General features: G+C 38.5%; 2 long non-coding RNA genes across 4 annotated transcripts in view; one reads left to right on the forward strand and one right to left on the reverse strand.

The window, feature by feature from the left end:
- The window catches only part of LOC145682962 (uncharacterized), a 49,233-nt gene extending 39,921 nt beyond the window's left edge, over nucleotides 1-9,312 (reverse strand). Inside the window, exon 1 of one of the 3 annotated variants that reach the window (XR_014130962.1) lies at nucleotides 9,147-9,312. This is a non-coding gene — a long non-coding RNA (uncharacterized LOC145682962). Of the gene's footprint in view, nucleotides 1-8,992 lie in introns of all 3 variants that reach the window. The other 2 variants (XR_014130959.1, XR_014130960.1) reach the window with 2 other exon arrangements.
- Nucleotides 1-14,735, forward strand: part of LOC145682975 (uncharacterized) — a 36,790-nt gene that overhangs the window by 6,302 nt on the left and 15,753 nt on the right. The window lies entirely within an intron of this gene.

The following is a 14,735-nucleotide window of genomic DNA, read 5'->3' on the forward strand; positions in this document are numbered from 1 at the left end:
GCTGAAGGGACGTTAAGCTGAAAATCTAACCTAATCGCTAGTGTTTCCACATTGACGACTCCTATTCTGTTCTATTAAATCATACTGTACCTATAGGCTAGTACTTTTAAGCTGGAAGCAATGTATTCAGAAATCATATTATACTAAATACATCATGGAAGGCGTTGCTTTCGACATAAATTTAGCATTTATAAAAATACACGCGTACAGCGTACACCCACCCAGATCTCGCACGGGGCGGACAGATGATGATCGGGGAAGGATAAAGTGGCACAAAAATACAGATGGTGATCAGAAAAATGGAAACACCTGAACGAAATTGCAACTTATCAGATTAATATGGTGTCGGGCCACCTTTCGCCTTCAGAACAGCCCTGATGCGACGTGGGATGGAGGCATAGAGGTTGTGGAATTTTACACCATTCCTCGTGCAGGGCATCGGCCAGTTCTGTGAGAGAGGATGGAGGTGGAAATCGTCGCCGGAGTCGTGTTTCCAAGACGGACCACAGATGTTCAATTATGTTGAGATATGGGGATTGGGCGGGCCAGGGGAGGTGTTGAACTTCATCCCGCTGTTCCTCAAACCACGCTGCAACAACGCCAGCTGTGTTAATGGGCGCATTATCATCCTGGAAGATGGCGTCATTGTCCGGGAACAACATCCGGACCATAGGATGCAAGTGGTCTCCTAAAATTGCGACATAATCTTTGGGAGTGATTCGTCCGCTAAGTGTGACCACAGGACCCAATAAAAACCATGATATGGCGGCCCACAGCATCACCGAGCCGCCGCATGTTTCACAGTTGGGCGGAGACACTGCAGATCATAAGCTTCTTTGGGCGTTCTCCACACATAAACACGGCCCGTGGTTGGGAATAGGGTGAAGGACGACTCATCCGACCATATCACACGTTTACAGTCCTCAACGGTCCAAGTTGAATGGTCGCGGCACCATTTGCGGCGTGCGAAAGCGTTATGGTCCCTGATGAGCGGTTTGGCCCGTGCAACACGACCCCGTAAGTTCATGTCATGTAATTCGCGGCGGACTGTGATTGTCGAAACAGGGTGGGGGAGGTGCTGATTGAGTTCCTCCGTCACTTGCTCCGCAGTGGCACGACGGTTCTGCGTGACAATGAGCTTTAATACCCGGCGTGACCTGTCACTCATGATTTTCTTCCGTCCACTGTTCCGCTTCCCCGATGTGTTTTTCCCGTGTGTTGTGTAGGCCGTCATCACCTTCGACACTGTCCCACGCGACACACCTAACATAGTAGCCATTGCCGTCACACTCACTCCACATAACCGCGCACCAACAATTTGCCCTCTTTGAAAATCTGAGAGGTCTCCCATTTTACACCACCTCCGTCTGCTGCAGCCACTGGACACTGCTGTTCCACTGCGCCTGACGTAATATGGAGACCGACCTGCGGGCGCCACGACACCACTGCCAACACATACATCTGACGTGTTGCCAACTACATGTGTTTCCATTCTTCTGATCACCATCTGTATGTTCTGTAGTTTAATTTTAATTTGTATTTTTTTTTAAATTTATTTTATTCATTTATTTCTTGGTTGGTTTACGCTGTAAATCGTTTACATACAAGAGTATATCTAGTTTTAAAAAAATATCATTACACCATTGCTGGGGAAGTGATTGAGAAATGAAATGAAATATTTCAGTTTAATCAAGGCAAGCGAATGATGATGGAATTATTGGTGGAATGAGAAAGTGGGAAAGGCAAAACCCATAGACACGATTTTGTCCAATATAAACTTATAGGCCAAGGATCGAACCAGAGACCCCACGTACCAGAGATAAACTCAATACCACTCAGCCACCGTACCCCCTCAAATACATTTATTATTAAAGTATGTCGTTTAATGACTTAACATATCTTTAAACGTTAATAAATGCTCTTCATATTTGTATAATCACTTTCTCAATTTATAACTTTAACTTGAATCATGTAACACTGAACAGTGTTTGAGATCTAACGAGGGAAGGGTGTGACGTCACTCAGAGATAATTGAACCAAATTTGGTGTAGAAGTACATAATGGGAATAGAAAAGAACGTGTGGAAGCATTCGTTTCGCAAGCGTTTGAAATTAGAAATAATGGGTCCTACAGTTCTGGAGAAGTATGCCCTGTCACTCAGATATTGATGGGATGGAACTTTTGCTCACTGTTGCGGCCAAAGCAGAAGAAGTTAAATAAAGTAGAATGAAAACAGAAACAAATGAGCTCAACAGAAAATGCGATAATATCAGCCCTCAGTCCCATCAGGCCAATGAAGGGATACTAAATCTTTCAAGTGACCTTGACATTACCCACCTTACCTCTTGTCCATTGGGTGTGCATCACTAGTTAGCCCAATGAAATGATATGAAGCAAATCAAGAAGATATTTGCACAGAAATTAATCGATGTCACGAAACGCTCATGTTCACTTTGAGTTCACACTATTAAAGTGCAGTATTTGTGAAACTTACGTGAGTTAATTTGGAGTCTTGAACGAAGTTGTTTTTACGAGGCAGTTTCTATCCAATGCATTTTGCTGCTTTCTAGTGGTGAGTAGACCAAATTCAAATATTTCCTTTATCCTTTGTATTAATAGTTGTGCTAATAATGAACAGTCTTGTATGTATTCAAACGGTTATTTTTGTCATGGCCGTCCACAGTCATTCCAATTTTAAATATCACTAATACCGAAATATATATTTAAATTTTCATCACAATACTTTAATTTTGGTGGGCGCCACGTCGTAGATATCAAAAACCCGTACAAATGTATTCAGTTAATATTAGTGTGTTTAATACTTGCGTACTAACAGCATCTTATAGTGTGAAGAAATACATCAACTTCATTTCGACCCCTTCGCTGGAAAACTTCTGGCGACGCCAATGATTAATTTCTGTATGTATTTTCATTATTTTCTTAATATAATTTCATTAAGCTAACTAGTGATACGTACGGTACCGAATGGGTAATGGCAAAGGCAGTTGATAGATTTAGTATCCCAGCATACGCCTGGTGGAACTGAGGGTGGACATTGGCGCATTTTCTGTTCAGCTCATCTTTTCTGTTTTCATTCTACTTTATTTAACTTCTTCTGCACTGGTCACAACACCGAGCAAAAGCTCCGTCCCATCAATATCTGATTGAGAGGCCATACTTCTCCAGAAGTGTAGGGTGCATTATTTCTGATTCCGAACGCCTGCGAAACGAATGCTTCCAAACGTTCGTTTCTATTCTCATTATCGACTCCTACACCAAATTTTGTGCAATTATCTCTGAGTGACCTCGCGCCCTTCCCTCGTAAGACGTGGGTGAACTAATGTTGCCCACGAACTAGCGAGATTTCTCGTTCCGGAAACGAGACGGAAATTGTAATATTTCTAATCTCATCTAGAATTTGAAAATATACTTCTTATCTCGTGGGCAAAACTTCTGGTAACCTAGGTGAATGGGAGAAATGCCCCGGAGAAAATTTTGTACCTCCCAGGAGGGAGACTTTGTCCAAGGCCTTATCGCCTGAAATCATCACAATACGTAAGTATAGAAGTCTTTGATCTGCATTCAGCGTCCATTGCATCTTCACACTTCTATCTCTGTCGAAACCGGAAGTGACAACATTGAATCCTCATAATTCAGAAGGCTATCGTAGTTTCATAATATGAAAACAAATTCACTTGTTTGTTTTAACGTTGTAGCTGCATAGCTCTTTCCGACATGCCATCACTTCAGACATTTTTTTTTTAAATCTTCTCAAGCATCTTGAAAGAAAAAGTGTGCAACAAGTTGTCTATTTGATTCAGTTACTTTCTCCCTGGTTTATGCCTTTGCATTTGTAAACTTTTTCTTTTTCATTTGCATTAAACAAGCGATGTTCAGTTTTAGCTCTGAAATATTTGTTCTTTTGATGCATTGAAGGCAATATACCTTTCTCTTGGTTGAGGCATTCATTCTTCAACATCGAGTCGTCCATTTTGGTGAAAACAACTTCAAGGTAAAGAAATCAATCTGCTTTTTTAATTTTATTGTTAATTTTAATAATATAATTTACCTAACTTGTTGAAATCACCAGTTTAAATTATTATTTGTTAATCTTTCATGCTCATCCCTTCCATATTCACTTTTAAAAAACTTTTTTGTTTTATAAGTATCATTATGCGAAAGTCCTTGTAATTATTTGAAATCTATATTTCTCGCCGCTGGTCTGGTTCAGTGCTGCCAACTTCAAACGTTATAAAATTCCATTTTGACAGGCAGAAATTGCCATTTTGCTTTTGAATTTGCTACGCATTACAAACTTTTTCAAAATTTATAAAATATGAAAAGCGAAATTACCGTATGTCACTTACTCTCTTTAATATATGGATTATATCAGAGATTTTGCGTTAATCAAATAGTTTATGAACAAGTAATTAAAGGAGACAATTCAAAATGTTGACGAAAGCGAGTACATTTCTTTGTTAGAATTTGGTATTTTAATCACACTTTGTGACGTAATCCTCGATAGAACGTAAGGAAACTAGATAAGACAAGCATCATTCTCCAATAACTTTATGTGGAAAGTTTTTTTTTTATTGATTGTTTCTCGCTTTGATTCTTTTTTTTTTTTTAAAAAAAAAAAAAGAGAGTTGTTCATAAGTTCCTTACCACTTGTTTTTGAGTTTTCCAAGTCACTTCCACGCTAGCATGTATTTTAGAGTAAAAAAATGACAATTAACACTCATCTCACGTTTATTGAAGACTTGTTTATCTACTTTTTGCCCATAAAGAATTTTCTTGAAGTCACTTCCATACTAGTATGTATTTTACAGTAAAAAATGACAACTAGCCCTCATTTCACTTTATTGAAGACTTGTTTGCCTACTTTTTGTCCATAGAGAATTTTCTCAAAGTCGATGTAGTAAATTTATAAAAAATCCCATATATGCTACCAATTTCTACGAAAATTCCCTTTATTCCTTTTCGAGAAATTGTTGCAAGAATTCCACAAAATAGGATTTTCCCCTTGGGTTGGTATCACTGGTCTGGTTTCTAGCAAGGATGTTGTAAAATAGAGGATCTGCCCATATGCACCTTCATCCTATTAAATCAATGAAGCCAAAAAACAACCGAGCATCGGCACGCCTGATTGGCTACTCTCGTTTCCGCCATCGTCTGATTGGATACTTTCCTTTCCGCCATAATTGTTGGCTCAAAATATTGCGATCCTATTGGGCGGAGTGGCCAGAGTAGAGGTGGCGAAACTGTGACGTATGGCTTCAAGATTTTGTTGTAAGGACAGATCCTCTATTTTATAAGATCCTTAGTTACTAGTGCTTTCGCCTTGGGTCTAAAGCTGCCATCTTTTGGTAAATAAAAAGCGGAACACACTTACTGAACATGATGGGCCTTATGCAGAGTCGTTTTGAAGTATGATTAGCATCATACTAAAAGCCTGACTACTGCAGGAAGCATATGTTAATCGAACTCTTTAGTATGGCACTAATCATGTTTCAGAACGACTCTGCATAAGGCCCCTAGACCCTACACATCTGCGGTTTCTCATACGGGTCAATCCATGGGAAGTGGTCCAAAACAGGTTGATTGCTCGACCATCTCGCTCTTTATAAAAATTTAAGCGTGACGAACCTTGTGTATGAGAAGGTCAATAACATCATTCACGTTGTCGTATGTACAAGTATTCCTGAATGGCGGCCATCTTTGTTGTCGGTGGAGCGCCAATTTTTGCATTTGCAAGCGTTTACGAAAACTACAGTTGCTCAGGACTTATAATCAGACGAACACCAAACAAAAACGAATGTTTACAGGAGAGACTGAGGTACAAGGAGAATATAAACTTTTGCTACTAAATAAATATGCAGGGTTGCAAACCAACACACAAAATCGCCAGAAAAACTACAGAAAATTACACTTAAAGAGGCTGTATTTTGGAATGACATAAAGTGTGGGGTTCATTAGTTTTGTGCTGAATACTACTGCATATAAAGAGTCTGCAGAAATATCCACAACTATGATACTACTAGCACCGTAGCTTTATGCGGGTTTGAAAATTGAAGTTAGTGATTTTGATGCCATGTTTGAGTCGTAATATCTCAGGAGGACAAAGTGCTAAAAATTTCTGCTTAGGCCACAAAGTAAGTCTGTATGTGAATAAACTATTGCAAAAAAAAATCATTACTGACATTACATGGACAAAAAAATTAGAACATGGTAAAAACGCAAAGAAAGCACGTGCGTGACAATGGTCGAAGCCAGGAAAAAAATAAATGTATGTTTGTTTCATGCTAGATCTCAAAAACTACGCATGGTGCAGCAATTAGGCCCGCTTCTGTTTGTGTCCAGTTGGGCAAAAGCTTGCGAGTAGTGTTTGTTCCATCTTCCTAGCTCCATGATCATTGCCACGTCTATATGGTAAGGGGGTTAGCTCCCCCTTGCATTCACAACATCCATCGTCGAAGTGCACCGTGGTATTAAGTCACTTAATGTATCTGCAAAGTATCATTGAAATCGATTTCCAGTTACGGAAATTAATATGTTCACAAGGTTACGTTTTATAGAATAGACTAACTAGCCTTTGACTAGCTGGGGACTCTGCCCCCAGATCCACGCCTTTGTTCTGCCTACGGCCTCGCAACTCCTGAACTCGCAATTTTACCATATTTCAAGTTTACTTTCCTGTTTTAACTATCTAAAAGATAATATTTTGTATCCCAAGAAAAGTCTTTTAAATAACATAGAAATTTTTCATCCGCCCTTAAACCCCTGAAATCTAAAAATATTCACTTTTGTCAATTTTCCTGTAGGTTAGTCCCTGAACGCTACGATCATGCCAAATTTCGTCATTCTATTCCTGCCGGAAGTGCCTAAACATTTTGGGGTGTAGAATATGTCCCATATAAATAACATGCGAAAGATTTTTTAGTTCTTCATAAAACCACTCTAAAGTTGGAAAATTTTATTTTTGATTTACTTGGGTAACGCTAACGAAAACGTATAAGCATACTGAATTTCGAGTTTTTATTCCAATTCTAAGTACCTAAAATATGAGATTATAGGTATAAGAGGTCCATTTAAATAACATGGAGAATTTCTTCATCCCCCCATAGACCCCCTAAAAATTAAAAATATTCACTTTTGGCAATTTTACTGTGGGTTACTCCCGGAAAGCTACAATCATGCCAAATTTTAACTTTCCACCTCAACTGCAAGTACCGCTTTATTTTAGGTCAGTTCATGTAATTTTATATATAGTTAGAATAGATGTAACGCAACCTTGTGAACACACAACTTCCGCAACTGGAATTGGATTTTGTGTGGGCGTGATACAAGTCTCCCCACCAACATAGGACATATCACGTTTTTCTTTAGTCATTTTTCATCTCTGATATTGAGATCTGATTGGAAGAAAAACTAAGTTTGAAGGAAATTTTCATAGGTAAATTTAGCTAAAAGGGAAAAAGGGAATTTTTCGATAAAGCGTGAAAATCCAGAGAAATTCTCGCGCTGACTGACTGAACAATAGCCTATAAATGTTTTAATTTTTCTTTGTTCTTCAGAAATAAACCAATAAAATAGTTTGTATGTGTGTGTGTTTAAAGCAGTGATCGTCAAACCGCCGATCGCAAGCTACTAGTAGCTCGCGGAAACATTTAGAGTAATCATCTATTTGGACATTATTAATCTATTTTAACACTTCGAAACTTCCATGCGTATCCAAACTTGTATTTTTTTTTTGAATTGTCAATTAGAACAATTGCCATGTCTGACCAAAACCGAAAATGTCACTCAAATGTTATGCCCGTGAACCTGACCCCACCTATACCGGCACTAATTTTAAAATATATGCCAAAATTAGTGTCTAATTAGGACTGACGACCTGTAATGTTTAAAAAAAAAATGTGCTGTTACACAAACAAAGAAGATCCTGGGTGGGGCTAGGTTCATGCTAGCTCCACCCACTCAACCCATTGAAAGGAAACCTATACACAAAGTTAGTGTTAAATTAGTGCTGACGATACCGCATGAAAAGAAAACTAGTGCTATTATCAGGCCAAAATATATTCGAAAATCTTTAATAATGGCATCATCAAAGAAAACAATCGGTCAGTCATTTTTATCAAAAGATACATAGCACTAATTTTCTTTCTGTGCAGTATCGTCAGCACTAATTTTTGGCATAGTTTACAAAATTAATGCTCCACTATTTACAGTGGGTGGGGTTGTCCTCACGTGAACCTGGCCCCACCCACATCAGCACTAATTTTAAAACATATGCCAAAAGTTAGTGCCTAATTAGTACTGACGACCTATAAAGTTAAAAAAAAAAATTGTGGTGTTACACAAACGTCAAAAAACAAAAAAGATTCTAGCTGAGGCTAGGTTCACCCTATCCCCACCCACTCACCCGATTGAGATGAAACCAATACACAAAGTTAGTATTAAATTACTGCTGACGATACTGTATCTTTTGATAAAAATGAGCTATCGATTGTTTTCTTTGATGATACCGCCATATTAGATTTTCGATTATATTTGGCCTTTTCATAATAGCACTAATTTCTTTTTCTGTGGTGTCGTCAGCACTAATTTAACAATAACTTTGTGTATAGGTTTCATCTCAATCGGTTGAGTGGGTGGGGCTAGCGTGAACCTAGCCCCACTCAGAGTCTTTTTTGTCTGTTTGTTTGTTTGTTTTTTGACATCTATGAAACAGCAAAATTTTTTAACATTATAGGTCGTCAGCACTAATAAGGTACTAATTTTTGGCATATATTTTAAAATTAGTGCCGGTGTGGGTGGGATCAGGTTCACGGACATTCAAATGTTTGATCACCGTGAGGATGCAAGTAAATATAACAAAATACAACCAAACTTGTTAATTAAGATCTTTGAGGCAATCGGTGCATTCGAAAAGAGTGATAATTTCAAGAGAGAAAATAAATAATAACTATAGAGAATAAAGAAGTATACTTACGTTAGGAGGGTAGTTTTAGAACAATTTATGTACAAGGTCCTGTGAAAATAACAGGTTAAAATTCTTAATTTAAAATTAAAATGAATTCAAGAAGTCATTTTTCACTTGCAACACCAAAGAAACAAAAAAACACAAACAAAATCGAACACACTACTTATTCAAAAGACTTTTTCCAGCAGAAGGTATTTTCTCTAATTAATGCATCCTTGTTTCCTTCCGAGTGTACTGTGTCGTGACTTTCCAACTTCCTCCGAAGCATCAAGGGAACTGTTTGTTACATAAGAACGCCTCCATAACCTTCGAATGCCGTAAAAATGTATTTGGTTATTCTTCACTTCCTCTTCGCATGCCTTGACGTCAACTGAAACCTCAGATCTTGCTGGTACTAAATGCTTAAGACAACTTTGACCCAATTTCCTCACAAACACACTAAAAGCATTGCTATTATTCAAATTCAAAGGGAATATTTTTTTGAAAGGTCTCCAGCCATTGCTATAAATGCAACCAAGCCACTATCATTCTCTGCTAAATGCATTAAAAATGAAATGAAAGAGAAGAAAGGTTGTTTTTCACTTTCATAGTTTATGCATGTTAATATTGGTCTGTTGAATTCAAGAACACGTTTATTTGTTAAGTAAGTGAAACACTTGAGTAATCATGAAATGCCTTGTGGCTAAGCGGTTAGCGTAGTCGCCTTTGGCGTGAGAGACTCAGGTTTGATTCCGGGAGCTCCTCCGTGGCTAAGCGGTTAGAACATGCGCCTTTGGCGTGGGAGACCCGGGTTCGATTCCCGGAGGGAGCTCATATGGTTCGGAATCCACCTTAATCAGTAGGTCCACGTCTCATATAGCCTCGCTGCTGAAAGGGACGTTAAACTCAAAATCAACTCAACTCAGGTTTGATTCCTGCCGGGAGCTCATGTGGTTTGGATTCCACGTTAAGCTGTATGTCCACGTCTCATATAGTGATGTGAAACTGCTTGCCTCGAGCCCTGAGCCACCAGCTCGGTTTGGTTCAACTGAGCCAACAGCTCGAGCCGGTTCAATTGCATTGAGCCATTGGCTCGGCTCAGGTGAGCCATCGGATCGAGCCCGTTCGGTTGCTATGAGCTACCGGCTCCGTTCGGTTCGGCCCTGGAACACTTGGAGCAATTTTAACCAAATGTCCACATATTACCTACAGTCTGGAAAAGAGTATTGTTGGGATAAGATAAGTTCCCCTAGCTAGTGGTATCAACCGACTCGGCTCAAGCCCTGTGCAACTGGCTCAGCTCGAGCTCCGGCTCGGCTCGGCTCGGTTCAACTGAGCCAACAGCTCGAGCCAGCTCGATTAGAATTAGCCATTGGCTCAGTTTGACTCGGCTCGAGCCGGCTCGGTTGGGTAGCTGTTGGCTCGGCACGGTGATGACTGAGCCGAGCCGTTGACAACTGGTCTCATATTGCGGTCCTCCTGCAAAGGACGCTAAAGTAAGAATCAAATCAAATCAACTTTAATAATCTCAGACGAAAGATCACCAGAGATCAAGAGTTAATACGGATAACTCAATTCATTTGAATGTAATACAGATTCTGATTATTTTTATTTAATTTATATTTAAAATAAGAACATTCTAGAGCATTATTAGCGCATTACGAAAATAAGTAACAAAATAGTGGGTACAGTTAGCGGCAAAATTTCTTTTTATTTGGTAACATTTATTTTGGGAATGGTGGTGGCATAGCTGAAACGTACAACGGTGGTATGGCTGGAAAGAACAGAAAATTACATTTTGAAGTTAAGAAACGAATTTCCTCAAACGGAAAGAAATTTTGTCGCTGACTGTACACTACGTGAAGGAGCTTTGAATGCAACCAGCCTGACGTTTAGGTACAACTGGGTTCCATACTAACGGGTCCTTCTTTTTGATTGTCATTATCTTCGGGGTCAAGTGAATGGGTCACTTCCGTCAATGAAGTACGTTCTTAACTTCCATTCCTCTAAATCCTGCCCAAAAATGAAGATATCCATTAAATAGTTCTTGAAATTTTTGTTTCCCGGACGGACGGATATACGGACAAACCAAACTCCTTAGGAAGACTCCGAAGATTAGCCATTTATGAATTATAGATATCACTGAAATGAATATGAATGATCTAAAGCCTCATGCTTAGTTTCCGAGAAGTTATAGAAAAACTACTTTTTGTAGATCGAAATGTTGATACTAGGGACGGGCAAAACCGGTTTCTATAAAAACCAAAATCCGAAAAACCGACATTTGGGTTTTCTCTAAAACCGGTTCGGTTTTTCACCGAAACCGGTTTCGGTTTTCTCCAAAAACCGGTTCGGTTTTCACCGAAACTGGTTTCGGTGAAAACTTTTCGAAAACACATAAAACTATTTTTTGTGGAAATGGATTCGGTTTCCGGAGAACAACGAAACACCATTGTGGTCAGAAATAGAACAAATTTTGGAAAAAACCGGAATCGGTTTTGAAGAAAACCGAAACCGGATCAGGTGAAAAAACGAGCCGGTTTTGAAGAAAACCGAAACCGGTTTCGGTGAAAAACCGAAAAACCGTTTTTTGTGCCCACCACTAGTTGATACCCCCCGATAACCACCCGAGTTATTAAACTTATGAAGTATTTTCACAGCAAGCCCTTCGTTGTGACGGTAGCAAGGGGCCAAAATTATTGTTAACTCTTTCATATTTGCTTAACTGTAATATTATCAAAAGATGATAAATTGCATCGAGCTCAAGGCAAAGTTTGATGCACAGTTTTCGAGAAAAACGAATCTTTATTGTGCTAAAAAGAATAGAGTATTTCTGTCCAATAACAGTTTGTAGCTTTTAGTCTGTTGGATATTCTTTATTTATTTATTTATTTATTTATTTATTTATTTATTTATTTATTTATTTATTTATAAGCACACGGAACAGAAAATTATGAAGTCCACTTGAAGTCGACATTCTTGTCTCCAGGCGCACACCCATTTTTTTTTTTTTTTTTTTTTTTTTTTTTTTTTTTTTTTTTAATTTGAGGAGTCCGCAGCGTTTACTGGGGAGGAGGAATCCAACATGTATATGTAATATTGAACCTTCTAGATGCAGTTACGAAGAAGAGGTCTTATCAAAGTACAAAACAGCTCTCCCAAGTGAAAGAAAAGTTTTAAAATTTCCATGTTGCCCACAGGGCGTAAATAAGGGCCCCGCATACCCCGCATTGCGGGGGGCCTCAAGCCATCAGGGGCTCCTAAATCGTGGAGTAAGATGTAGGGTAAGGGCCCCACTCCACGCTGTCTGCGGGAGGGCCCCTAAGCCTTTAGTTACGTCACTGGTTGCCTACCAACCTATGGTTGAGGTGAACAAGAAGAAGATATTAAATCTGTGTTATTCTGCACCCGAAAAGACGATAAGTAATTGTTAATTACAGCCACCTATATTCCCAGAAAATATGATAGAATTAAATTATTTTTATAATGAATGGGAAAGTACAGATGAGGTGTAAAATCGAATCTTAACGCTATAGGGTGTTAAAGAAGTATAGTTTTGTTACGAAAATGTACAAATATTAGCAGAGTTACGAAGTTTTGTGGGGGAGGGGGTCCGGACCTGGTAGAAGGACCTATTCGTGGATAACGATTGTTCTTTTCATAGATTATTATTATTATTATTATTATTATTATTATTATTATTATTATTATTATTATTATTATTATTATTATATGCTGAAGGACGTGTCTCATAATTTGTAAGTAGCATGTAATCATAATTTAAGGATAAAGAACATCTTCTAGATTTCAAAGGTAATTTTGTTCCTAGAAAATTTACAAGGCGCCTCGTGGAACACCAGTGATATATGCATTACAATAGGCCATCCAACCACGATGCCACGTTTTTCTTAGGGAGAAATGGAGGAGCAGCAAAAATTTTGAGGCTGTAGTTTTAAACTCTCAAAGAACGACTTTAATCGTCCGTCTGTCGACAGATATCAGAGAAAAAAAAACAGAAATCAAGATTTTTTAGAAATTGATTCAGGGTCCCAAAGATAGGTTTCGTCTCCTCCGTAAACTCCTTTTCAAACCAGAAGTGGTTCAAATCGGTTTCAACATTCATCGTCATAGAACAAAATGGTATTAGATAGCAACAAGCAATTTTCTGCAAGCGGTTCAGGGTGGCAAGAAACATACCATAACAAGTAACAACACTTTACCAAAACCGGAGGTGGTTGAAATTTACTACTATTTCCGGTTTCAATTCTGATTTCCATGCAGTAGAAACGATAAGAGATATTAAGATGCATTTTCTGCAATAGATTCAGCTTCTCCATTAACCGTCTTTTCAAACCGGAAGTGGTTAAAATTAGCCATTCCCCGTTTCAACCTTTATCGTCATAGAACAAAACAGTAAGATATAGGGAGTATCACGTGTTTATTTGTATAATTATTTGTTTGATATCGAAAAGGATAGTATTATTGTATATTATTTTATCTATTGCATATTTCGGGAATTGTAAAGGGCGCTTACCCCGTTGAGCCTTTCACTGGATAGATCAAACGCGGAAACGGAAAGTCATTCGCTCAATAAAGCAAAATAAATTGGGTTACTCTAATGCACTATGCTCTGTTAATATATTAATATATAGAGACGGTTTTAAAAAAAAAAAGTCATACAGATATTTGATATAAATTTAAATACTAAACTTGAGGTGGACATCCAAGTGCGATAATCAAAATAACAAAATGTAGCTGGCTTTTTGTTTTGGAAGAAAGACACCGCGCGTTCAAATCAGGAGGCTAGCGATCCTCACTGAGGATTTTTCAGGGCTTTTCACTCAGATCCACCCGATGTATACCACCAAGATTGCACTCCCTACTATAAACTCTAGGGGCCTTATGCAGAGTCGTTTTGACGCGTCATTAGTGCCATACTAAAGAGTTCGACTAACATATGTTTCCTGCAGTAGTCAGGCCTTTAGTATGACGCTAATCATACGTCAAAACGACTCTGCATAAGACCCTAGGTGACTTTCTTCTACTTCCGTTCTTAATGGTGTGTCCTTGCTATTTTTTTATTAGCAATTAAATATTTCAGTGAGAATTTGCCTTCGAGGCTCTAATTGCAAATATGTTAATATAAATTGAATCGATCATTTGGAAATAACTTTTACCATGTTGTTATCCAAATGATCTGCGAATGCTTTTTATTTGATACTATAAAGAGAAATACAGCCCTTCTCATTGGTTTAGTGGCTAGCTCGCTATTCTTTTGTGCACGTGGTTCCGGGTTCAATTCCTACTGGAGGAGAGCATTGAAATTTGATGGTTCGAATCCCACCTTATATTGTAGGTCCATATCACATATAACCTCAGTGCTCGAGACTCTTAAATTCCAATAAAGAAGCAATAAAAATTGCAATTTTAACATTAGCATTAGATTTCTAAACAATCCGGATGGAACTAAGCCTGTGTGTATGCTTGACAGGCTGGCTGCGGTCGTAAATAAACAGCGAGAGCTTTGTGGTTGTGGCATGGGAAAACAACGGCCTTGAGGAAGCAATTTCAATGAGTGTAAGCTTCCCTCCCGTTCACACAGTGTTGTCAGATGGCGGGAAATTTCCCGTAAAACGGGAAATTCTTAACATTGGCGGGAGTGCGGGAAATTCTGGTTGAAAACGGGAAATTCTGTCAACTTTTCTTTATTTTCATGTCATCTCTTTCTCACTCCTTGTCTTCATCTCTTTGTACTTGGAATAATACATAGATT

Source organism: Thermobia domestica, chromosome 1 (genome assembly GCF_964235325.1).
Source record: "Thermobia domestica chromosome 1, izTheDome1.hap1.1, whole genome shotgun sequence".
Classification (NCBI taxonomy): domain Eukaryota; kingdom Metazoa; phylum Arthropoda; class Insecta; order Zygentoma; family Lepismatidae; genus Thermobia; species Thermobia domestica.